Below are 23,640 nucleotides of genomic sequence, written 5' to 3' on the forward strand. Positions count from 1 at the left end.
TATGCACCTGGCCCCTTCCTTCTATCATGGAAGTTGGCCCAGGCTTCTTTCTTGGCGGAACAGAAGTTGCCTTGCTGAGGATCCCTTCTAATCTGGAGCTGGTCCTGTGCAATTTAATGATGGGTATTTGAAATTCAAAAAAAGTGAAAAAATTCAAGGAGTATTTCAGGATTTCTCCTAAGCAGAAATGTCAGAGAATGTTCTCAGATGGTTTTTGCAAAAGAACACTAGACTGTGACCTTTCCCCTCTGGAGATGCGTCTAGACCTTCAATCATCCTATTTCCTGCTTCCCAGCCTGTCCCACTGCTCAGACACCAATTTTGCAACAGATAATTGGCTTTCTGTTTTCAGGGCTGCACGTGGAAGCACTGAGTGCTGCCATTTGCAAGGTGCTTATGATCACCGTACTGTTGCGAAATCTTCCTTGCTACTGGCTTGATTCAGCGGAAGGAAGGGAAATAGATCTTTGAATTTAACCATGTACCCTGCAGGGTGTGTGATAATATGGAATAAGCAAACAAGCAGTTGAGACGGCCAAACAAATGCATGGCACAGTGTCTATAAAACCTTATTCTGTCTCTCTCAAGTATGCACAGGCTCCATGATGCAACTGGAATGCTACAAGGAAATTAGAAGCCGGCCAGCTATTTACAGGAACTCCCTATTTGATTGGTGTGATTGATGCAAAGTTTGTTATTGAAATTTCCTTCCCACCCTAGCCTGAGGATAAGCCACAATTTGTTCTCATCTCATTCTTGTTTTTTTCGTTGGAGACTAAAACCCCCAACTCCAAGTATAAGTTGATGGGTCATGGTGTACAGCTCATTGAAAGTGTTGACTCAATGTGCGGCAGCTGTGAAAAAGGCCAATTCCATGCTAGGGATCGTTAGGATTGAAAATAAAACTGCTAATGCCCTTATACAAAACAATGATGTGGCCACAGCTGGAGTACTGTGTACGATTCTGGTCACCACATCTAAAATAGGTCATTGTAGAACTGGAAAAGGTGCAGAAGAGGGCAACCAAGATGATCAGGGGCCTAGAGCACCTTTCTTATGAGGCTAGGCTACAACACCTGGGGCTATTTAGTTTAGAAAAAAGACGACCGTGATAGAGTTCTATAAAATCATGCATGGTGTGGAGAAAGTGGATAGAGAGAATTTCTTCTCCCTCTCCCATAACACTAGAACCAGAGGTCATCCCATGAAATTGATTGCCAGAAAATTTAGGACCAACAAACGGAGGTACTTTTTCACACAACACATATTTAATCAACTTGTGGAGTTCTCTGCCACCAGATGTAGTGACAGCCAGCAACCTGGATGGCTTTAAGAGGGGTTTGGTTACCTTCATGGTCTATCAATGGCTACTAATCGGAGGGAATTAAAGGCAGGATGCCTCTGAGTACCAGTTGCAGGGGAGTAACAGCAGGAGAGAGGGCATGCCCTCAACTCCTGCCTGTAGGCTTCCAGCGGCATCTGGTGGGCCACTGTGTGAAACAGAATGCTGGACTAGATGGGCCTTCTTGGGTCTGATCCAGCAGGGCTGTTCTTATGTTCTTATGATAACCTTGTGAGCTGGACTCATAGCTGCTTTTTGATGGTATGTTGGAGTCAGTGGCATAGCCACCATTGGACAAGGTGTGTGTGGGGGGGATATCCTCAGACTGATGGGGTCTAGGGGCCACCACCATGCCCCCTCCCACAGGGCGTCCCCTTGCCCTTCCTCCCCCAGCCAGAGAAAGAAGCGCTTGCTAGCTGGGATCATGAGGCGTGGCCCCTCACCCACTCTCAGATGGCACTTTGTTCATCTGCTGCTGGGTGCTTTCTCTCCCTCCCTCCAAGTGAGGAAGAGAAGGCAGCCAGCTGGTGGAGAAAGCACTGGCTGAGAGTGTGTGTGTGTCCCCACTTCCTGATGCTAGCCACACCTCCTGCATCAGTATGCATCTGAGGTCGAAGCAGGGGGCATGGCTGACGTGCAGGCAGCCGTGGAGGGGCCCTGCCGGCAGCACCCTGTCCCTGTGCTGCTGGCAAGCCCCCTACGCCCCTGCTTGGAATGGTGTTTTATAAACATTTTTAAAAACAGTGGCTGACATTCTGCACAGCCGAAAGCTAGAGTTAGGGGCTTGCGGGGCTGCCGCATGACTTGGAAGGCAGCTCTGACAGTGTGGTGTGACAAAGCAGCTGCGGTGTGATTTGAACCACTCCCAGGCAGCCACACAGCACTACTTTCTATGGTTTCACTGTGCTGAAAGTTGGCCATATGACCTAGGTGCGATCCAAAGACTTTTCAGGTGTATTCCTAAAAATGTAAAATGTTGAATGTGACAAATAATGATAAAGTATATTTTGGCCCAATGGCAGTAAGTGTGACTTCTTGCCATCCCTATGTGCATTCACTGTATGCACAACTGTCGTCTGCACAACTGTCAACTATGTGCATGCACTGTATGCACAACTGTAAAGTGCATTAGACTAGAAATTATCTCTGCCCCTTCCATCCTAGCTCTAGGACTGATTGTTGTTAGCACAGCAGACTGCACATGAGCTCACACACACACACACACACACACACACACACACACACACACACACACACATTATGTTTCCTGTGCATTAATTTTGAGACTAAAAAGAAATTCTGGTGCTAGGCCTCAATGAGTCCCTGGACCTCCAAGGGGAGGGAGCAAAGCTCAGTGGTAGAGAAGGAGAATGACTGGACTCACGATGAATGACTCACGACTGGAGAATGGGCTTGGACAGGGCAAGGGGAGGAAGCTTATCTCTGCTGCAGACGATCCCATCCATGTTGCTGGGCAGCCGGATCGGCTGCCCTGATGATTGCCGGGTTCTGCCAGTAGCAGGGCAGGAGCAGGGAGGTTTGGGGGATGGGCCAGAGCTTCCATAATGTACAACGCGGGTGTGTGGTGCATGATGGGGGACCTCCTGACACAGGTTGGGAGGCTACTTGTGTGCAGGTGCTGCGTGAAGCCGTGTGGCACTGACACATGAGGATTTAGTTCACTTTTGGGGCACCCTTGCACCCCAAACCTGGTCTAGGTGGTGGGCTCCCTAAGTGTGCTTGCTGCCATGCTGCTGCCAGGAGCTTCACGCCTCCCAGTAGTACAAATGCGCACTGAAAACCGGGTTGGGCTTCCTTAGCTACTTGTGAACAGCTTCAAGATATCCCTTCTATTTAGGTCATCCTAGGTTCACTTCCTGGCATCTTCCAACAGGGCTGGGTAGGACCCTTGCCTGAAACCCTGGGAAGCTGCTCCCAGTCCGTGTAGAACCAGGCTACACATCTTCGGCCCTCGAACTGTTGCTGGATGACAGCTCCCATCACCCTCAGTCACCGTGGCTAATCTTGGGAATTGTCCCGTAACAACTGAAGGGCTGAAGTTATGTAGCCCTGAGGAGACAATACTGAGCTAGATGGACCAGCGCTTTGACTCAGAAAGTGGCAGCTTCTCATAGGTTCAGAATTCTCTTTGCTGCACGAAGGCATGAGTGCAACTTCTCTTGTCTCAGTTTATCAATCAATGTCACATCCAATACCCTGTGTGCCTTTTAGGCACAGTCAGTTATCATTAATCCTCCAGAACTCCTTTCTTGTACCCAAGTTTTTTGTTCTTCAAGAACAACCTTGCTTCCAAAATCTGCCGTGCACAATGTGCAGGTTCACACCTATTTATACGCATCCATTTTAATAGCTGCTAATTTCTTTTTCATTGCACTTGATCTGTGGAGAACGTGCCTTGTTAAAGGTAGTGAAGAAACCCCGGCATCAAAACCTAATTACATGGTATGTATTTAATGTGTCTTCCCATAGGTTTTCAATGGCAATAAAATGCATGGTTTCTGATCAACATTATTCTGCAGCATCAGATTCATCCTTACTTGAGGTAAATATACTGTTAAAAAACAACAACAATAAAGAATAGGATGAAATGGGGTGCCAAAGGCAAAATGAAGGGCAGTGGCATAGCGAGGTTGCCCTGTCTAATTTTTTTTTTGAGCTGCCTTCATCACTGCCACCGTCCCTCCCATCCACCCACTGCTGGCCTCTGCTCACTCACCATTGGCACCGTCACTGCCTGGTTGCGCACCACTGGCCTCCACTCATCACCATGAGGTGATGATGAGCCACCATGGCTAGCTTGCTTCCCTTTGCTGAAGTCACAGCCTGGCACCTGTTATCCCAGGGATAACAGTCAGGTACAGGGTGCTGTGGTCAGCAAAGCCAAGCCAGCTAGCTGGTGACATCAGGAGTTTGTGGGGCCATGGAGGCCAGCGGAGGCCAACGGCAGGAGCGAGGGAGGTGGGGGAGCCACAGTGGAGTTGGCGGAGGTGGCGAATAGCAAGACGAATGCGGGGGCTGCCATAGAGGCAGTGAACGACAGGGCCGATGGCCTCTCCCCTCCCTTCCCCCACCCCCCGGCAGCCTGTGTACAGAGCACCTGGCTGCTCATTGGTAGATTCACCCCAGTGGAGGGACAGGTGGTTTGGGAAGGATGGAATTCTGCAGTTACGGCGAAGGGGTGAGAGCCTTAACCCTCCTGCACAATCCATTTCATGTGCACGAAATACGTCTGTGTTGCTTATTTGTTGTATAGAGAGTCACAAGAAAATTAGGAGGGCCCTGTTGGATCAGAGCCAAGAGCCTTCTAGTCCCACATCCTCTTGCCTATAGTGGTCATTGTGCAAAAAAGCATGGATGGGTATGTGTGATCCGATCGGGATCAAAGCAGGAAGTAGAGTTTAAGACAGGGGCTCCCAACTTTGGGTGACACATCCTTGAAAGCTTCTGGTTGAGGGCACTCTACCCTCACCACACTCCCAATCTGGATTGCCTTCCTGTTGGTGATGCTGCAGTTTATTTACTATTTACGAGACCCATTTACTAGACTGAACATTGTCAGATCCGATCTGATTTGATCTAACCCGATCAGGAAGGGAAGTGACTGTCAGATTGGGTTGGATTGTATGGGAAATCTGACATTTTCTCCTTTACTTTTAAATCCCACCCTGGCAAAAGCGAACCTGAGGTCATTCACACAATAAAAAACTGTGTTCTACCTGGGCTTGGGAGCTGTGTGTGTTCCCAATTTTTGGTTGTGTGAAAGCAAGGTAGGAGGAAACACCTAGGTAGAAGTGACTGTGTGAAAAGGTAGGAGAAAAAACAAGGCAGGAGGAAAAGCTACCCAGATTTTCCTCCTACCTTGCTTCCACATAACCAAAAACTGGGAGCACACACAGCTCCCAAACTCAGGTAGAACACAGTTTTTTATTGTGTGAATGACCTCACTGTTTCTCAGCTGAAAAGTAGCTTTTCTTTGGTATGGCTGGACCTAACGGACATATCAGAACGGCAACACAGTTCTGCCACAACAGGAGGAATTTCAGTCGGAGTTCCCAAATGGCAGGGGTCCCTCCTGTTGTGATGCAACTGCTTCCAGTACTGCCTGACAGAGGGCATATGGGTCTAAAATGCCTGCTGGCCTGACACGACTGCACAGCCCTAGGGCTCTGTGTCACATTATCTTTGTATATTTTCTTGTCCCATATTATTGGCTACTGCTGCATAGGAAATGCAGGTGGAGAAACACATGATGCAGTGATATCACCCTTTGCTGTCCCTTCCTAAACATCACAAGGGGAGATAGGGGGACTAGACACCAACGTCGCTGTTTTCAGGAATAGCTCCATTACTTGCATTACATTTAGTTCCATCCCAAGGTTCTTGGAGGAAGGGCAGGATACAGATGGACAAATACACCCAATTTAAGTTCATAGAGGTGCCAGAATACCAGAACATTGATCAAGGAAGACTCAGAGGAGCAGATGGCTGCCGAGTACGGAGCCAGAGGTCTAAATATTCCTGTTGTGATTCCATGTCCGATCAGCCTTAGCATACTGTTATTTTGATACAATGCTAGAAATCAAAAAGATTTTACACCTGCATTGCAGGCGGCTTTCTGAATGATAATTTCACGCCTGCATTCAGTGACTTGGAATCAGTTAACAGAGCATCATTGGAACGATACCCCGAAGGATATACAGGAAACATAAACCAAATAATGAGTTCAAGGTTGTTGGGGTTTTTTTGCTTTTTGATATTAAATGCCTTTGCTGCAGGGGGGGCGGATGGTAACATCTGAAAAACCATTGTGTCCGGGTCAGCGAAAGGTTGCTTTAGTCTGTACAAGAATGAAACAATAACAATCAAAGTTGGCTGGCATTTCTTGGAGATTAACGAGCATCTTGGAACATTTGCCTGGGGCAATAATTCCAGCTAGCCATTCGTTCCCCAAAGAAATATCCTGGATGGGAGGCTATTTATGGAATGGCAAGGCACTTCCTTGGGATTAATGATGCGCTGGGAGGAGCTGATGGCCCAAAGCACAGACAAGGAGGCTATTAACCCCCAACTGGTTATTAATCCTCCGGAAATGTGTTGGGTGGAGGCTCTTATTACTATCGTAAGATAAAGATGATAGACGGATATGGACTCCTTTCATTAGGCTGACCTTCCTCTGGTATGTACAGGGCATTGCTGGAGAATTAGTACTACTTCCAGTAGCTAGTCCAGTTACAATCTGATTGGTGATCAACATACCATTGAGGAAGTGGCCAACATAATGAAAGAATTACAAAGCAATAAGAAAAGAAGTGGCGAGGAATGAGTTCCTGGTGCAAGGCAGCTGGCATCCTGTGTCAAGCAAATGGTGCTAAGAACTCTTTGGCCTTTGATGATGGCCTTGATGTTGCTCTAGGGGCCCTTCTGTGGGGTGACTTCTGTTGGAGGTAATTACTTATATAGCAAATTGTTTCAGGAGTGAACACACTCCCATTACAGCAGAAGTTAACAGGGTCTCAGAGGCAACAGTTTGTAAATGATAATTATGGAGATTCATGAAAGGTTAAGCTAATCTACTTTATTCAGAAGTCCATGATGATAAGAAAAGACCTATATCTAACTTCTGGCTACATGTTGGTCAGAGAGAAACCTAGAGAAGCATGGTGCTCAGAGAGAGCAAGCTAGCAGCATTCTGGGAAGAAGAAGGAAGTCGCTCCCAGGAAGTTCCTGAGTACATTCTATCAATAGAGGGGTCATAGAGGCAGAGATAAACAGGAAGGAGAAGGAGACCTAGCTCTCTATCTCTACTCCCAATGCCCCTAGTGATCATTAGGGTTACTGGTGAAAAGGTTTGATGCCATCTGGAGCTGGATTTCCAACAACCTCTCCCAGATCTCTCCTTCCCACTGCCTTTGTGGTACAGGACCACATGGATGTTGAGGCCAAATTAGACCTGATGGTGGCAGATCCACCTGATAAACGTGGATCGGTCACCAAATCCATGTAAAGCAGGGGCTGGGTGGCAATTTAAAGTACAGCATGGGCAGGTGGAGCTGAACGCAGACCCATGTTTTCCACCCCATCATAACCATTGTATGCTACATTTTTTCTCTGGAGTTAACATGGCTCCATAACAAGAAAAATTTATTTATTTCTATCCCGCCCTCCTCAGGGCAACGTACACGAGCATACACTTCCTTGCCCCATCTTGTACCCTCAACAGCCTTGTGAGGTAGATTGAGAAAGAGCAACTGAGCCAAGGTGACCCAGTGATCCAAGGTCAGCTAGTGAACTTCAAGGCTGGGTGGGGATTTGGTTCTTAGTCTTCCTGGCTTTATTCTGACATTCTAACCATCACACCACACTGCCTGTCTGGTGCAGCGTGATGTCAGCCAGGAGAAAAATAGCTGGGGCTCAATGGTTTTGAAGGGAGAAGCAGAGGAGAGTTTGGCTTCTCTCTCCCATCAAAAAGAGAAGAAAGAATGGCAGGGAGAAAAATGACACAGCACCAAGAAGTCATAACTAAAGAAAAGGGAGAGAATTCCCAAAGGTGCTGATTGATTATTAATAAATCATATTTTCCATATTGCCTGACACAATATTGCCTGTAAAGCGATTCTCTAAAATATAAAGCAAGCCTCTAAAATAAGGCAAGCCCTATTAGGCGAGCCCTAAAGAAGAGTTTTTATTTTAGAGAATTGCCTTTTGAGGGAAAGACACAGATATTCCTGTTGATGTGGGGCATTATCCCCAGAGAGATATGGTGAGAACAGATGATAAAGCAGAAGATACTTTGATTAATGTTAATTACTTAAGTTGCTTCTGAAGACGAGCATACCACACTATATCTTGAAGAAACAAATAATTTGGATATAGAATAAATAAATTATTTCTTAATACTCTATCAGCACCTTTGGGAATTCTTTCCCTTTTCTTCGGTTCTCCTCTTTCCTGCCCAACCATGCTGTACTCTTTCTCTTTATTTGCATGTACATTTTAGAAAACATCTATACCACCACTCAGTGCAAATTTCCTAGAGTTGCATACTTGGGGACAACTAAGACAACACATATAAAACATTCAGTGCAAAATCATGTGTCACAGAAGAACTATCAATCTGATCAAAAACGTTCAGTGACCACAGGTGTGCCACCTTACACTACAGGCTGGACTGCCTGGGCAAATCAAAAGGTCTCTGTCTGGCACTGGAATGACATCCCATGAAACTCCCATGAAAATGTAGGTTGGGAAATTTAGGACCGACAAGAGGAAATACTTTTTTGCACAGCACATAATTAATCTATGGAATTCTCTGTCACAGGATGTGGTGATGGCCACTAGCTTGGATGGCTTTGAAAGGGGCTTAGACAAATTCGTGGAGTGCTCTATCAATGGCTACTAGTCTGGTGGCTCTAGCCACCTCCAGCCTCAGAGGCAAGATGCCTCTAAATACCAGTTGCGGAGGAGTAGCAGTAGGAGAGAGGGCATGCCCACACCTCTTGCCCGTGGGCTCCCCAGAGGCATCTGGTGGGCCACTGTGTGAAACAGAATGCTGGACTAGGTAGGCCTTGGGCCTGATCCAGCAGGGCTGTTCTTATGTTCTTATCATAGATGAAGGTAAGTGAATTTCCTTATGGAGGGCATTCTAGATCACTGGCATCACAACCAAGCAGGTCTTCTCCCTGGTCAACACCCTGCCTGACCTCTGATGGTGGAGAGAAACCCAAGAGAGGGCCTCTGCTGACTATTGTAGGTTTCATGCAGGTTTGTGTGGTGGAAGACAATCCAGGTAGTAACTATAATAGGGCAAGGGGAGACAGTTGTCTGGGGGCCCACTGCCTTGGGGGGGGCCCCCAGAGGCAAGTCACATGACTGACTCCCCCAGCTGCACACCCGCCCAGGCTTCCTTCAGAAAGACATTCATCCTCCGAAATTGATGTGAGTGTTAAGACCTGGAGCTACCAGAACAGCATCATTTAAGATTTCCTTACTTCATGAGCTGAGCTTCAGTGGGGGGCGGGGGGTGCATTTTAAAATCTTGTCTCTGAGCCCACTCCAACCTTGCTACCCCCCTGCCAGGTACCCAAGTCCCAAGCCCATTTTTGATGTTTTCATTGCATTTTACTAAGAAACACAGAACCCAGGAAGGCCTATGCAAATGAAGAGATGGAGTATGCAGACAGATGTAGGCTTGCTGATCAGTGGATGGAGTATCAGGGAAGCCCTTACTCCAATGGTGCTCCCACTGAGTGTTCCCTGTTGGCTTTCTCCCATAGAAAGGAATGGCTCCTATTCAATGGTGCGGGCATACAGAAAGTTCTCCACTTTGGGACATGGTTGCACTGATGCACATCCTGCCCGCCACTCCAACACTGGGTGGTTCGGTCCTCAGTGACAGGGAGCCCACAAGGAGGGTGCAGCATCCCTACATGTCTCTATCTCTAGCAGTTCCTGGTGCATTTCTTTGGTTTCTGGGAAATATTTTTTGCACGATTCTTAGGAAGACACTTGTCTAGTTTTAAAAAGAACAACAACATAGATAAGAGTAAGCTGGTTTAGTTCTTTGGAATCTGTCAGTTTGCCTGTAAAAGTTATTTTTGCCAGCGTTGTCTCCAGAGGAACAGTGTGACCTGCAGAACTGTGTGACCGACATTGGAGCTCCACATTTAATATGTTTTAACTTGTTTGTTCTGACTGAGTCAAGTTCCCGGACTTGCCTAATACCACAGCTAGAATGACATATAGCATTGCCCTCTCTCCCATTCTCACTGTTTCCTTTCCAGCCTCTGATTCATGCCAAGCCTTGCAAGTGTATTTTAACCATCATGCAGGACTTCACTAATGAGTGATTTTATGCAGCAGTGGCACACCATAAATTATTTAGGGATGGGCTGTGACCTAGTCGTTGTCACAGTTCACCTGGACTCCAACTCAAAGAAGACTCTATTGGAGGAGGAGGAGGAGCCTGTCCCAGCCTGGATTCCTGTTCCCCACCATATCCTTCAGACACAGAATTAGTTGTCCCCTCAGAGGGGTCCAGGAAGACTGGATCTGGTGCCCACCAGTGAGACTCTTGTACTATCCTGAGAATGCCCTCCATCGCTCCTGAGTCCCCAGGGATAGAGGTGACCAGAGCTGTATTTAAAACAATAAACAGGAATATAGGAAGCTGCTTTATACCAAGTCAGACCATTGGTCTATCTAGATAACAGACCATGGGTCCCCTGCTAACTGAGCTAAGATACACCTTTTAAAGTGGCGATTCTCTTACACTTTTCAGGGGGAGAGCAACTGGCCTTATCCAACCTCCAAACAGCATCCCTCCAGTGGCTGTTGCTGGTATCTGTCTTATGTTTCTTTTTAGATTGTGAGCCCTTTGGGACAGGGGACCATTTTATTTATGTATTATTTATCTTTCTCTGTTAACCACTTTGAGAACTTTGGTTGAAGAGTGGTATATAACCCCTGCTAACTTGACAAAGAGGCACCTTTGAACATGGTGATTCTCTTTATTTAGCAGGGGGAGAGTAACTGGCCCTCTCCACCCCCAGCACAGTACCTCCAGTGACTGTTGCTGGTGTCTGTCTTGTGTTTCTTTTTAGATTGTGAGCCCTTTGGGGACAGGGATCCATCTTATTTATTTATTATTTCTCTTTGTAAACCTCCCTGAGCCATTTTTGGAAGGGCGGTATAGAAATCGAATTATTATTAATAATAATAATAATAATAATAATAATAATAATAATAATGTTATTATTAGCATTAGCATTGTCTACAGATACCAGCAGCAGCTTCTCTAAGGTTGCAGGCCAGAGTCTTCTGCACGCAAGCATGAGAGTGCTCTTCCCAGAGTGCTCATTTTTTATCCCTTAAGAGGAATAGCATACAGTGCTCACATTTAGTCTCCCATTCAAATGCCAACCAGAGCAGACTCTGCTTAGCAAAGGGGACAATTCATGCTTGCTACTACAAAACCAACTCTCCTCTCATCTGCTCACTTGAATCTGTAAATCTTTATTCATACTGCAATTTATTTGATACTATTCATACAATTCATGTATACAATTCATACTATTTTTATTCATACTGCAAGCAAATTTGTTTCTTCTAACCCTATGGACGCTTTTTCATTGTAAGTCTAACTGAAATGTCTAGCCCCACCTGCCGCTCGACCCACAAACCCTGTGCCCCAGTTACCAGGGTCATGTTGCTCCTAAATCTAGCCCTGGATCAGACAATACCTCTCCCCGATCTGGCCCATATCATACCCTCTAATATTCCCCTGATGAAAACAGGGCCATGCCTGTGAACGTGTAAAGGGCATGGCCAAGATGATGTGGCCTCTTCATTCACCCTTCCTCCTGGTGGGGCATTTCTTCCCTCCCTCTCCCTCCCATTTAATGGAGTGCTTCTCCTTGAAGGGAAAACCCCGGGAAAAACATGATTTTCGGCCAACTTTCAGCCACATTTTTGCTATTGGGGGGCCATTGCTGTGCTGCTGGGACCCATGGATCATGGTAGGCCACTGCCTTCTGCATTTTTAGGTCTATTCCCCCCGCTTTTAGAACATTTTCCCAACCTCCAGGAACCTAACCCCCACAATCCCATTGCCCCAATGCCTCTGTATTTGCAGTTTCCGTATCGATGCCAGCAGTGGAGAATGGAACTCCTGCAAATACGGAGGTTCTCCTGTAGAAGCACTACAGCTCTCAGCACATCAACAGCATACACTTCAACAGTTTGCCTGTGGAAATAGGGATACACTTGCAACACCCAGTTCTCATGCTAAGGATTACTGCCTGATCCTGACCACCACCCCCAACCTGTATTGCACATTGATGAAGACTGAACATGCGACATGTTTAGTGCCTTAGTATAGGGATGTGCAAACTGGCAAGTGGTTGAGCCAGTTTGCCATGAAACCAGGCTGGCTTGAGGGCTCGTCCTCAAGCTGGACTGGGCCTAGTCCAGCTTGACTTCGAGTCAAACTCCTCACACCCATGTCTGAGTTGGCCACTTCACCTTGTGGAAAGGCTGGTGCTGCTTGACACAAAGCGGCTTCGTTCACACAATCATTCACATCTAGGTTTAATGTGGGTTACCAACATTAGCATGATTGTGTGAATCCATGCCAAGGCAGGAATTGGTGAAATTCCTGATATTCCAATATCTTGCAGGGGAACTCCTGATACAGCACCAGTGGGATACATAAACCTTCATTCCCAAGAGCAAACTTGTGTCAGAAGAGTTCCGATTTCTGAATGGAATTGAGCTTGAAGCAGCTAATCCATTTGCAACACCCATACGAGGCACGTTAGCAAGCTGCCTGCTGCTAGAAGAGGCATCCTATTGGAGTCCAATGCCTGGAGCAAAAATGCAGGCTGCTAGGCAATCTGAGTTAGACACAGAAGCGAGAAAGAGACGAAAAGAGAAGCGAGAGCAGTGCCATTTCCTTCTACCTCTGCTTTCTGTCACATTTTGTTACACGCGGTCATGTCACATGTAACAAAGACATCTGTTTGTGTGGTAGGGAGCTGTGAAAAACTGGCGTGTGCCATCTGTAGCCATTATGACAAATGTTTTGAAAGCTCTGGCAAAAGCGGAAACAAAAACAGGAGGCCCCAGGTGTCACTCTCTTCCCGACACTTCCAATCTGAACTCTTTGCGAGTAATCTGTGTTAAATACACCGCCATTTGGCGAAGGCCTTTGCTTCTTAAGTCAATTAGCCAGAGACTTTTCTTCCCCATTCTCGCATCTTGCTCTGTCCTTGTTGTGAACTTTCCATGACAAGAGAGAATGGCAAGGAGGCAAAGGAAAGGACAAGGAACTCCCAATGTGCTGGAACGGTCTGAAATATTCATAATGCCATTTGGTTGGCTTTGCGGTTCCCAAGGATGTCTATGTGTGCGTGTGTGTGTGTGTGTCTTGGCATGGAAACTTGGCCTAAATTAAGAAAATGGATTGGGAAAATGGCTCGGCCAAGAGAGGTATTTGACTCTATTATGCAGGATTAGTTTTCCAGAAGTTGCTTTTGGGAACTGAGCTGCTATCCTCTCCTCTCTGCTCCTCGAGTCATAGAATGTGTTGAAAATAAGTAGCTTATAATGAGCATTCAAAAAACAGGAGTTCCTGGAAAGCTGAAAGGCTGTTAACATGAAAAAGACTAAAAGAGACACTGTAGGAAAAGGACTAAGTCTAGCAAATAAATGATATGGAGGGCATGTTAACATTGCAAAGTTAAAATCCCATTACACTCTATTTTTGCAGCTTCCCAGATATGACTAGGGAAAGAAGGACTTGGTGTGCACACTCACTTGCAACATTTGCTTGCTCTCTTTTGCAATGTATTTCATATAGTTGATCATCTCTCAACATGCCTTTTATCAGAAGTTTTCCTCCTTTGAAAACAAAGCTATGGTCCCTCCTGAAAAGAACTACATCCATGACTTGTAGCTGTTTTTACACTCATTAAACTGTTATGCAAACTTAGAACATAGTATGCCCCTGGAATACACACTTCATTCACTCTATTTGCACCAAGATTACACTTCAGATAAACTGTGCCTTTTCCTTCTGTAAAGATTTGCTGCCCATTAGCAAGGTATATGTTCCATGCTTATCTCAGAGAAATCTTGCAAATTATTGACGAAAAGTGAAGTAGCTCCACTATCCAAATATATTTTGTTTCTACTTTGATGTGCATCAACCCTGCAGATGATTTATTTTGCAGACCACAGTTTTTAATCCTTTTCAGCATTATTTTCATTGCTTTCACTTTTGCATAGGCAAATTTGTTTGTAGGAAAGTCCATTTTTTCTGGAATGTAGTCTTATTCCCTTTTCTCTGTTGAGAACAAATCCCTTTTGTTTTCAACGGGCAAAAGGGGCAAGCCTTCCTCAAATGCAAGGTGCTTCCATATATAAAACATTGCCTATCATTAGCAACTTTGTAGGCTTGATTTTTAATTGATTCCGCTCTTTCTGTTTGCTGTTTCAAATTAAATCCTTCCAAATATTCCTGCACAAAACTCGTCACATTTTAAAAAAATTTGCACAAAATTGACAATATTTTTATATTATTTAAGCAAGGTATTAAGAAGTCAAATTTTTGCTGGTTCGGGCATGCTTATCTCTTGCAGTTCCAGCTCTCTCAGTATTCCTTCAAACAGGGGTGTAGCAAGGTTGGAGTGGGCCCAGAGACAAAGATTTTAAAATGCACCCCACTCACTGAAGGTCAGCTCATGAAGTAAAGAAATCTTAAATGAGGCTTAATAGTGGTAACAAAAGGCATAGTAAAATCTATCTATCTATCTATCTATCTATCTATCTATCTATCTATCTATCTATCTATCTCCCATGTGCCACAATAGAGCATCACCCTAAATTATTTTTTAAAGGTTTTGTAAACTGTGGACGATGCAAGTCATTTAAAGAGAAAGACATGCTGTTCTGGTAGCTCCAGGTCTTAACACCCACATCAATTTTGGAGGATGAAAACAACTGAAGGAAGCCTGGCCAGGTGCACGGCTGGGGGAGTCAGTCATGTGGCTTGCCTCTGGCCCCCCCCTCAGGCAGTGGGCCCCCCAACAACTGTCTCCCCTTGCTCTATTATAGTTACACCTCTGCCCCCAAATGAGCAAATGTGCTGTTGCAAACGCTCTCCCTCTTTGAATCTTTTGTTACCCAACTGTAGCATAAGAGAAACTTGAGTGTTCATGGTTCTTTGTTGAAAGACTTCCTTTAATCTTTACCACATCTCTTTTGCTGTATTTCCCCCCCATCTATATGATAGATTAACTGATCTCTTCAGTAAATCGGTCATATAGAAGACTATGAAGCTCTTCGTACGATCCGTGTGAAGAGCTAGTGGGTTATCTGCAGGGAAGGAGGGTTTTACTTACCTTCTCCACAGATGACCAGAAGCAGTTCCCTGAGCAGTTCCCTGGGCCCACCCAGTTGAGCGCTGGATCTCCTGTGGGCCACTCGGCTGTTCTGGAGGTCAGGCTCAGGGAAGCACCACAGTGCTGAGCCTTGCCCCGGAGCCCCAACAATGCACGCGCAAGTATGCGGTGCATTATTGGCAGCCCCACTCCTCCCCGAGTGTGCCAGCCATGGCTGCAAGCAGCCGCGGCTGACACATGATTTAAAAAAATGAGGGTAAGGGAGCATTCACTCCCTTAACCTCATTTAAGAGGGTGGCTACACAAGTGGGCTTGACACCATGGAGCCTCTGGGCTCGGCCTCAAGCCCAGTGTTTCTCATGAGCATGCAAAACTGGGTTGGGCTTCCTTGGCCCGGTTTTGCATGCTCATGAGAATAACCTCTATATCGATCATATAGACTGTATCATATGCAATCAGAGATATGTGTCCCATGGCTTGCCTGTTTGCAGAATCCCATTCTCATTGTTTCTCTTCATTCTCTGTTGGTCTTTGTTCCTCCAGGACATGAGATAGTCCAAGAGTATTCAGCAACATCTTCACTCTGAAGGACCATTTTCTGTTGTTTGTTTAATTGAGCAGTTCAACAGTGGTCTTGTCCAGTTTTCTTTGTTATCTCACAACATTGCTTTACAATTGGGCCCAGAACCCAATGTTGTAGAGAAATTACTTAACTTTTATAAGTGATTACACAGGAAGCCAACTTTAAATGAGAAACAAGAGTTTGATATTTATTACTGTTGGGCTTTGTGACTATTTAGCAAAGCACCAAGGAAGCGACCACTCCAGTTACACAGAGTACAGAGTTCAGTTGTTGCAGCTATTTAAGTAACATGCATGGCAATCACTGTAGAGCCTAAACTAAATTGATTTATTGGTGAAGTACATTTGAGATAGGAAAGACCTATCCTATCTATCAGCTACATAATGAATAGGTAGGGAGAGAGAGAGATGTTTCCATCTTCTCTCTAGGAGGAAAAGGAAGAGGACTGACTCACTACAACTGAATCCAAGCAAACTGCAAGACAGAGGTGCTCATTGTGGGGGATCCGAATTTAAGGGATGAGTTAGATCTTCCTATGCTGGATGGGGTTACACTCCCCCAGAAGGAACAGGTACGCAGCTTGGGAGTGCTCTTGGATCCAGGCCTTACCCTGGTATCTCAGGTGGAGGCTATGGCCAGGAGCGCTTTCTATCAGCTTTGACTGATTCGACAGTTGCACCCATTCCTTGAAGAGAACAATCTCAAAACAGTGGTGCATCAGCTGAAAGCCTCCAGGCTTGACTATTGCAATGCACTCTACGTGGGGCTACCTTTGTATGTAGTTCGGAAACTTCAGTTAGTTCTAAATGTGGCAGCCAGATTGGTCTCTGGGGTAACCGGAGAGACCATATTTTGCCTGTCTTAAAACAGTTGCACTGGCTGCTGATATGTTTCTGGGAGAAATACAAAGTGCTGGTTATTACCTTTAAAGCTCTGAACGGCTTGGGTCTGGGCTACCTTAGAGAGCGCCTTCCTTGGTATGATCCCCAGCGCTCGTTGAGGTCATCTGGATATATCCATTTCCAGTTTCCACTGGTACGTCTGGTGGCGATTCAGAACTGGGCCTTTTCTGTAGCTGCTCCTGGCCTATGGAATGCACTCCTGGCAGATATCCACAGTTTAGGCTTGCTGTCGGCCTTTAAGAGAGCCCTAAAAACATATTTCTTGGGCCTGGCCTTCTAAGGTTTTTAAAACGTGTTTTAAAAAGTATTTTAATTGGTTTTAAATAGTTTTAATTGTTTTTGAATTGTTTTTATATTGTTTGTAGCACTGTGTTTTGAACTGTGTGTTTTTATGTCTTTTTAAAGTTGTTGTACACTGCCCAGAGCCTTTGGATGGGGTGGTTTATAAATGAAATACATACATACATACATACATACATACATACATACATACATACATACAGGAAGTACCTCAGGAGTCAAGGCAGGTGTCATAGAGTAGAGGCAAGCAGGGACAGGTAAGAAGACCCTCACTAACTACTTCTACTCCAAGTGCCCCTAGTGGTCATTAGGATAGTTGGTGCAAAAGGTCGATGCACTGGAACTCCATCTCCAACAATTACTAACTAAAACATAGGCTAAGAAAAGAGTACACAGGCTAAAAGTCTCTTATGCAGAGAGAGGGAGAACCTCTCACTTTGAATTCAGGACAGCAAATTAAAAAAAACAACCCAGACAAATTGTGACTTCAACCCCAATCCAATACATAGCTACATTCAAATTTAGACAAGCATGCCCCATATAACACTGAGACAATATCTATGGAAAAATCCCAATGGATTGGGCTACCTTTTTCTCCTTGAAGATCCTATGAAAATGGTGAGCCTTCAAAAACATGTTAACTTATGTTTTTCTGTGGCTCATTATGCTGTTACCAATCACTGGCTTCTATCCTTTATAAAATTTATTTCAGAAAATGCATCCCCACTAAGAACACACAATGGACTAGTTCTGCATGGGTTTGCTTATTGCCTTTTCAGTTAGGAAATGTAAAAGTTTCTTTGTCTTTTTGTTTCTTTGCTTGCTGGATGCAAAGGCATGAATTAGTTTCCACAGGGGTTTAATGGAGAAGCCCACATGAAGTAGATTTGCACCATGTTATCCATTCAGGATGGTTGAGGCTATAACCACAAATAAAGCTCCAGAATTGCTATTGATTGATTTGCTAACAAATCAAATTAGTTTTTTTTTTTCAAACGACATGAATTGGCTGACAACAATGGGGAGGAGTAGAGGAAATGAAGGAGAGAGGACGTGCCTAACTTCTGCAGAAGACAGATATTACAGATGCCTAGCTCAAATTTGTAAAATCCACCCCCGCCTTTTGAAAGGGCTAATCAATTTTGAAAGGCTGGAGGATTGATTGGTGCCCTTTAATGTCCTTAGGTCCCCTTGTTTTATAACCTCTAAAGCCCTAAACAGCTTAGGGCCTGGGCAGTAGTGGCCGGTTTGGGCGCTGCCAGGGAGGTGGGTGGCAAGAAGCACTTTTAAGAGTAAATAAATCGGTGCTTACCTCTGCTCTGTTAGAGTCAGATAGAAGTGTCAAGATAAGATTTTCTAAACTGTCTGGAAAAACTGAAAACTAACAAATCGCCAGGGCTGGATGGCATCCATCCAAGAGTCCTCAAAGAACTCAAATGTGAAATTGACGACCTCCTTGCTAAAATATGTAACTTACTAGCTGAGCCCGCACAGAGCATCTGTGCGGTTGTGCACTGAGCCTGTGGCATCCCCCCGTAGCTCTCTCGCTCGCTCTCCCCCCGCAGCCCGCTTGCTCGCTCTCCCCCCACAGCACGCTCGTTTGTTCTGCCCCCACAGCCTTCTTGCTACTTCTGCCCCCGCAGGCCACTCATTCGCTCTGCCCCTGCAGCCCGCTCTCTCACTCTGCCCCCCGCAGCCTGCTCGCTTGCTCCGCCCCACAGTCTGCTCACTCGCTCTGCACCCCGCAGCCCGCTCGCTCGCTATGCCCCTACATCTCACTTGCTCGCTCCCCCCACAGCTCGCTCGCTCGCTCTCCCCCCACAGCTCACTCACTCGCTCTCCCCCTGCCGCTTGCTCGCTCTCCCCGCAGCTCTCTCTCTCTCTCTCACCGCAGATCTCTCCCCCTGCAGTTCTCCCCATTGGGCGGGCCAGGGTCAGGCCATCCCGCCGCCACCTCCCACCTCCTCCTCCCAGCTGGTAGCGCTTTGCCCACTGTCTGCCCACTTCCTTGCCGCCACCATTATTTCTTCCCGCCACCGCCTCCTCTTCCTGGCCGGCGAGGCTTCGCCTGCCATCCACCCACCTCTTCTGGCTGGAGGGGCTTTGCCTGCAGGCCCCCCACCTCTGCATCCTGACCGCAGCCATTCTTTCTCTCTGCTTCAATGCTGGAACTCCTGCATGCTCTAGAGCATCTGCACGTTAGTACTTGATTGCTTCCCTCACCTCAGAGACCTTCCCACCCTCACCTGAGGTGCACTCCTGCTCCTCCTCCATCCCGTTGCCTCCATCTCCCTCATCCTTCTTGGTCGTGTCTGCAGCACTGCTGCCACCTATTGGCCAAGCTGCAGCCCCCTATCCCCAGAGACCTCCCCACCCTCACCTGAACCCCGCTCCTGCTCCTCCCTCCAGGAGCAGCAGTAGTGGTTGACCGGGCCATTCCTCATTGCTGCCACCACCATGGCCGCTTGTTCCCCTCAGGCCGCTGACAGGCCCGAGCCAGTCCCTTGCCTGCCTGCCTCGCTCTGACAATGAGCTTGGTAGCCCCAAACAGCCACAATGGTTGACTGGACCTTTCCTTGCTGCCAGTACTGCCATGGCCGCTCATTCTCCTCAGGCTGCTGACAGGCTCAGGTCCGTCCCTTGCCCTTCCTTCTGTCTCTCTTTCCCCTCCCATCTTTTTCTCTTTCTCTCTCCTCCACTCGCTCTTCCCCACTCTTTCTTCCCACTCCCTTCATGCATTCAAACTGACCTAAACCATCACAGGCTCCTCCTCCTTATCTGCATAGGGAATCCCCACTGCCCAATCACTACAGTGTCACAGGCTCCTCCTCTCTATCTGCATATGGAATCTCCACTGCCCGATCACCATGGTGCTTCTGCTCTCACAGGCTCCTTCTCCCTATCTGCATATGGAATCCCCACTGCCCAATCAGGTGCTTCTGCTTGCAAACTCTGTCAGCCAATTGCCTCCTTTCTACCACGTCCCCACACATGGCCCGTCTTGGAGAATTAATAATATACAGTAGATCCCTGAAATCGGGCTCTGTACAAATCGGGCTCTGTACTTGGAGAGTAGCAAATGTAACACCGATTTTCAAAAAGGGATTCAGGGGCGATCCGGGAAATTACAGGCTGGTTAGCCTAATGTCCATTCCAGGCAAATTGATGGAAGCATCCTCAAGGATAAAATTGTAAAGCACATAGAAGAACAGGCCTTGCTGGGAGTGAATCAGCATGGCTTCCGCAAAAGTAAATCTTGCCTCACCAACCTTTTGGAGTTCTTTGAGAGTGTCAACAAGTGTTTGGATCAAGGTGATCCAGTTGACATAGTATACCTGGACTTCCAAAAAGCTTTTGACAAAGCTCCTCATCAAAGACTCCTGAGGAGACTTAGCGGTCATGGGATAAGGGGACAAGTACATGTGTGGATTGCTAACTGGTTGAAAGACAGGAAACAGAGGGTAGGTATAAATGGAGAGTTTTCACAATGGAGGGAAGTAAGAAGTGGGGTCCCCCAGGGATCTGTACTGGGACTGGTGCTTTTTAATTTATTCATAAATGATCTAGAAGCAGGAGTAAGCAGAAAGGTGGCCACATTTGCAAATGATACCAAACTCTTTCGGGTAGTGAAATCCAAAACGGATTGTGAGCAGCTCCCAAAGGATCTCTCCAAACTGGGGGAGTGGGTGACAAAGTGGCAAATGAGGTTCAGTGTTAGCAAGTGTAAAGTGATGCACATTGGGACAAAAAACCCCAACTTCAAGTATATGCTGATGGGATCTGAGCTGTCGGTGACTGACCAGGAGAGGGCTCTTGGGGTCGTGGTGGACAGCTCATTGGAAGTGTCGACTCAATGTGCGGCAGCTGTTAAAAAGGCCAATTCCATGCTAGGAATCGTTAGGAAGGGGATTTAAAATAAAATGGCTAATATTATAATGCCCTTATACAAAACTATGGTGTGACCACACTTGGAGTATTGCGTACAATTCTGGTCACATCATCTAAAAAAGGACATTGTAGAACTGGAAAAGGTGCAGAAGAGGGCAACCAAGATGATTAGGGGCCTAGAGCACCTTTCTTATGAGGCTAGGCTACAACACCTGGGGCTTTTTAGTTTAGAAAAAAGACGACTGTGCAGAGACAAAATAGAGGTCTATAAAATCACACATGGTGTGGAGAAAGTGGATAGAGAGAAATTCTTCTCCCTCATCCCATAACACTAGAACCAGGGGTCATCCCATGAAATTGATTGCCGGGAAATCTAGGACCAACAAATGGAAGTACTTTTTCACACAACGCATAATCCACTTGTGGAATTCTCTGCCACAAGATGTGGTGACAGCCAACAACAGCCACTTCTTACTACCCTCCATTGTGAAAACTCTCCATCTATACCTACCCTCTGTTTCCTGTCTTTCAACCAGTTAGCAATCCACACATGTACTTGTCCCCTTATCCCATGTCCGCTAAGTTTCCTCAGGAGTCTTTGATGAGGAACTTTGTCAAAAGCTTTTTGGAAGTCCAGATAGACTATGTCAACTGGATCACCTTGATCCAAAGATCACCTTGATCATGATAATGATCTCTGTGTGAACCCATGAAAATCCCTTCAACCCAGGTTGCCAAGGTCGTAGGAGAGGAGAGCTTTCCTACCTTGCTTTTCTGGTCATATGAATCTGCTTACCTTTTTAATGCAGCTACTGGGACTCAGCTGGCTTGGAAACAATAGAGAACTGTGGTTACAGGGGCTGCGATCGTAAATGTGCCACTCTGGAAAGCTCACTGTCTTTAGCCTCAATTGAACTGGGGCCAGTTTGGCCCATTCAAGTCAGAGCTGAACTATGCTCAGTCTGAACCTACACTCCCCACTATACTTGTCAGGCAGACAGGAGAGGGGGCATTCTATTTTCAATTCAAGATGGTGGGTGTGTAAACCACAAGTGGACTAACTCGTTTGAGGTGCAAGTGGACTAACTTGAGAAGATGGTAATTATCAATTAGGGATATAGTGAAAGGAAAGTAGGCAGTTTAGTCCTTACCAGAACTTATTGTTAATCTTAATTTTGTTCTTTCAGAGGTTGGGGGGTGGGCAGTGGCATCAGCAGCAGCTCCAGCTTGGTTTTAAAAAAGGATTTTCTGACAAAGTCCTTCTCCCTCCCCCCCCCCACCCGCCCCACAAGTCCTGGGAAACGATCAGTGGAGAGGAAGGACAGCAGCTAGGACTGGTGTTCCTGAGATACTTGAATGTAAATATTTATCAAGAGAATATTTAGTTCCTTTATAAACCAGCTCGATAAAACTACATTGCAGGGAACAAGAAGAAACTGAAGCTCTGCTTTATGCATCGTTCCTTGATTTGTGCAGACCAAAAGACAGAGCTGGCCAAACGCCAGCCAAAGTTATATCACCAGATATAGGCCCTGGTGCACTGAGGGAATGAATCTGGCTTGTCCAATTAAATAACATGTTCTCAGCTGCTGTTTGGGAAAACCATTAGAAGAGTTTGCAGAGGTGGGGTTGTTAATTATTCATGCCTTATTGGAAGATGTTTAAAGCACTTCTCAAATGCTATGCATTTCTGAAGTCTGTTCTTTTTCTAAAATCAACAGAGATTGATAAGAGAGATGGACCTTTCTGAGGAGGCAGTCTCTTCTTAGGGACTTGCAGACCCCGCCCCTAATAAATTTACCTTTCCGTTGAAAAATGCCTCAGAATGCTTTTTTGTTTCTTCTTCAGAGGAACCCTTAAATTCACATCACATTTCAATTTCTCACCAAAATTTTGGTGTCTACCTCACTCCAAAGGCTGCAGTCACAGATATTCAGACTTGGAGTTGTAACCACCCATAGTTATATCCACCCTATAGCTCCACTCATAGGCTTATCCCTGCAAAATAGGGGTTAGCAACTGGAGCCCCCAAGCCTGAATACAGCTCCTTGACTCTCGAGTAGCCCACCCAGAGGCACTGGAAATAATGGGCTTACTCTTGCAAAGAGTTGCAAAGAGCCCCTGGTGGCGCAGTGGTAAAACTGCCGCCCTGTAACCAGAAGGTTACAAGTTTGATCCTGACCAGGGGCTCAAGGTTGACTTAGCCTTCCATCCTTCCGAAGTTGGTAAAATGAGTACCCAGGATGTTGGGGGCAATATGCTAAATCATTGTAAACCACTTAGAGAGCTTCCAGCTATAAAGCGGTATATAAATGTAAGTGCTATTGCTACTCTTGGGCAGTTTTTGTTTTTGCACAATTTGTGCAACTTGTCCACATGCAGTGTTAGTGGGCTGATGCACCTCTGTACAGTATGTCACTCAGTGAGGCTGTTCGTACAACCGAAAACTTGGTAGGACAAGTGTCCTACATGGGTTTGGGAGCCATGAACGCTCTCCCAATTTTCCCTTGTGTGGGAGCAAGCAACTAGGTAGGAGGTTGCATAGGAGGTTACAACTGGGAGGTTGCACCCTGGTTGCATATGAAAGGGAGACTAGAAGTGTGAGCACTGTAAGTCATTCCCCTCAGGGGATGGAGCCGCTCCAAGAAGCAGAGCAGAAGGTGCCAAATTATCTCCCTGGCTTCTCCAAGATAAGGCTGAGAGAGA

This window comes from Hemicordylus capensis, chromosome 1 (genome assembly GCF_027244095.1).
Source record: "Hemicordylus capensis ecotype Gifberg chromosome 1, rHemCap1.1.pri, whole genome shotgun sequence".
Taxonomy (NCBI): Eukaryota; Metazoa; Chordata; class Lepidosauria; order Squamata; family Cordylidae; genus Hemicordylus; species Hemicordylus capensis.